At 48.9% G+C, this 3,414-nt stretch overlaps 1 protein-coding gene across 1 annotated transcript in view; it reads right to left on the reverse strand.

Moving 5' to 3' along the window:
• Nucleotides 1-290, reverse strand: part of NRSN1 (neurensin 1) — a 7,784-nt gene extending 7,494 nt beyond the window's left edge. Inside the window, exon 1 of the mRNA XM_010564443.1 lies at nt 81-290. The gene's annotated coding sequence lies outside the window, so the exon portion shown is untranslated. The remainder of the gene's footprint in view (nt 1-80) is intronic.
• Between the last annotated feature and the right edge of the window lie 3,124 nt (nt 291-3,414).

Genomic DNA, 3,414 nt, shown 5'->3' on the forward strand with positions numbered 1-3,414 from the left:
GGGCACGGACGGTGACAGAATCGCCCCCCACACCGAAGTACCGAGCCCAAGTTTGCCGAGGAGGCCGGCAGCGGGTTTACCTGTCCCTCCTACCGCTCCCCCCCCTCAGCCGGTTCCGAGCAACCGCAGCAGCGCTAGCTGCGGCTCTCCCGCCCCGGTCCCATCTCCGCTCTGCGCCGCGCACGGCCCCAGACAACCACGTATTATGGACGGCCCGGAGCGCCGCTCGCCGCCGCTCCGTGCCTGCGCAATGCAGCCGCCGCCACAGCCGCCACAGAGGGGCGGCGGGACGCGCTTGGCCGCGCCGCTGCCCGCGCACACACACCCCGCGGGTGGCTCCCCGGGGAGGAATGCCGGGCCTGGGCTTCCCCCTCAGGGCAGCGGTGAGGAGAATCCCCTCAGACCTCCCCACCACCACCGGGGTGACCTCCCTCCCGCCAGCGGGGTGTCCTCCGTGGGTGGCGGGAGCAGGAGGGGGCCGTGGGCTGCATCTCTAATGGCCACCGTCAGCTTCCCCCCCCCCCGACACTTTTAACCGGCCTTGAAAAATGGGGAGACTCGGTGCCGCGTTATTTGTCCGGTCAAGGGCGTAGACATCACCAAAAAAAAGTGATTTATGAGCTGCAAAGAATAAGGCGCTGAGGTCCGGGGGGGTTGAGGGAATATCGTCAGTCAGCAGGAGGCCCAGCGGGATTTTTGGAGACCAAGGGCCAAGCGTCCGCGTCTTGGGCCTGCCCTGAGAGCAAAGGGTTGGCTGGTCGGTGGGGAAAAGACTTAAAAGTAAGAAAGTTTGGGGAATTAAGGAAGTTAGCGAGGGAAGGGTTAGAGAGCATGGCAAGGCGCTGAGAGCTGGAGATGGTAAAATGTTTCCCGCAAAGCGGCAATATGCAATTCCTCTGAAAATGAGAATGCGAAGGGCAAGAATGCTAAAGAGTCATTTCAATGCTCTGTACTGAAATACGGACAGAAATAGGGTATCGTTGCATGCAGGAAAATTGGAAGTGCGTTAAAGCAAAATGGGGTAGTATTAGCCAAAGGAAAAACAAGGTCTTTTTAAAGGGCTTAAATCAGTACGTGAAGAAGGTGGTGAGATTAATGGTGGTTTCATTAATAGCAATGCTCAAGCTCCTTTCCTGCGTTTGATGAGGACAGTAAGTTTGGGCAATTGCAAACTAGGAATCATAAAAATAGCTATTAAAAAAGAGCTTACTTGCTCGTGAGAGATTACATTTGGAGGAAGAAATGCTGGTTTCAGTGGATTTCATCCTATCCTTCCAAAGCTGTTACGCCTTTCTTGCTTCAAGTAACGAGTGATGCCAAAAGTGGTTCCCCGGACCTGAGCAGGGCTACTTCCCCAGCAGTATGCTATTCAGCGAGTGCTTGGCATACCCCAGCCCAAGTCAACTAACAAGGTAATAAACTGACAATTATTTGTGAAAAACCAGGAAAATACAGTGAAGTGATAAATGAGTGAAAAGCGGGATAGAGCATCAGTCTTAAAACAGATTTCCTGATGGATTGTCCTGTAAGACTCACACCAGATTTACATGTAGTATGACAGTTAGGACTGAATGCTGCTTTATCCCAGATCAGGAACATGTCTTCTATAGAAAAAGCAATTAATCTACAGGAGCTGTCCTCTCTCTATTCACAAAGCTAGTTTCTTTTGATTACTTACCTACTGACAAAGGGAATAAATAAAAGGAATATGAAATACTTGTGTTGGCCCAGTACAATTTTGTTCCCTGACACAGAAGTAATATGCTCAGTGAACCAAGACAAATTAGTATTGTAGCAGTGGGGATGTTTGCAGTAACGCTAAGAATGATCTGTGAACTCCAAATTAACAACCCTGAAGGTTAACCATTGATAATCTCAGAAGTTGCTTTTAGCGCACTCTTAGTGCATTAAGAAAACTGTAAACTCAAGCTGAGATCAGAGCTGTTCTTGAAGTATAGCTGAGCTTGGTGATGAGGGGAGTTGAAGGGAAGAGTGTCAATGTCCTCTTTAGCCTTGTAATCAATAACATCAATGCAAAGGTGTTTTAGAATACCAGGACCTATAGGTCATGGTGTGACTCAGGATGTGAGCTGCTGTTATATGAAGGAATTTCCAAAGTTAAGTTTTTCCTCAGTTCTCAGCTTTCACAAAATTTAGACTGTGTTTATCCTGAAGGCTTCAGCTGGGAGTGGCATGGAGAGCAAGTGTAATGTCCTACCTCAAGCTGTAGTTGTTGTTAACTTGATTTTTTTTTTTTCCCCTTGTGGAGAGGGAACCCAAGCCTAGTGCTTTCCTTATCTTCCACCTGCTGTGCTAGAGGTTTGTGACGGACAGTAGTGACCATGCTGAGGAAAAAATCCTGTACTGTCAAGAACTTCTGTAGGTGGTGGTGTTGGTTGCCATAGAGTTTACAGGCTTCTCTCTTACAGAGAGGTGAAGTGATTATATCAGCCAGTTTGGTGAACGCAGCTTAGTTAGCTTCTAGGAGCTTGTGCTGAATAGGAGAAATTACAGCTTCTGGAAAACACGCTTCTTTTGTAGCAAAATGCAGCAATTGGTATGAGATTCATGTTCACTGAGTTGCAGATGTCTGTCCCTGTTTGCTTAACGGTGATGGCAAGCTTCCAGAGGCTCTTCTTCTGTTTCACGTGTTGCGGAAAGCCGTGGCCTGAATAGTTTTGCTGTAGTGACGTTATTGACACCGTTGCCTGCCCTTCCCTTCCTAGTCCCTGGCTCACCTTCAGCTGGAGAGCAAGGCCCGTAACGCTGCCACTTCTCAGAAAACCTTCAGGTGACGCAGAACCACAAGGAGCAGCTTGGGCATCTAAAGGTGATCCCACCCATCTTCCACACTTTACAGGGCAGCAGAAGAGAGGTGGGAGCACTCCTTCCACTGCAGAAGTGGCTGAAGGGGGCCATGAGGAGCAGGAGCTGTTGTTTGTCCTGCTTCTGGCTTCGAGTCTCCTCCAGGAGCTGTGGCTGCCATTCAGGTGGTGCCCCTACGTGAGCAGAAATACGGGGGAGGAATGGGGCAAAAAGGCAGAAGTCAGGTCAGGGCTGTAGTGCTTTTCTGGGGATCTTTCTGCTGCCACTATGGCAGTTCAAAATGACTAGAGGAGGCTGTGAGGGGAAAGGTAGCAGTTTCTCAAGTTGCCATTTGCTCTGCATACTGGCTTGAATCAAGTAGCCAGAGAAGGTATATTATAAGGAGTATTTTATTTTTCGAAACTTCTGATGCGGAGGGTGGTTTATGAATGGAAGGGGTGTTTTTTTCAGACTCTAGACAGATACTGCCAGCTGCTCCATTCCTGTTTTATCCAAAGTGATTTCGCTGTTCATATTGTCTAGAAAACTGTGCTTGGCTACTTGTTTTTCAAATATTGCTGTATTTCCCAGTGCTTTCTTCAAAATGTT

This window comes from Haliaeetus leucocephalus, unplaced genomic scaffold, assembly GCF_000737465.1.
Source record: "Haliaeetus leucocephalus isolate CR32 unplaced genomic scaffold, Haliaeetus_leucocephalus-4.0 Scaffold179, whole genome shotgun sequence".
Classification (NCBI taxonomy): domain Eukaryota; kingdom Metazoa; phylum Chordata; class Aves; order Accipitriformes; family Accipitridae; genus Haliaeetus; species Haliaeetus leucocephalus.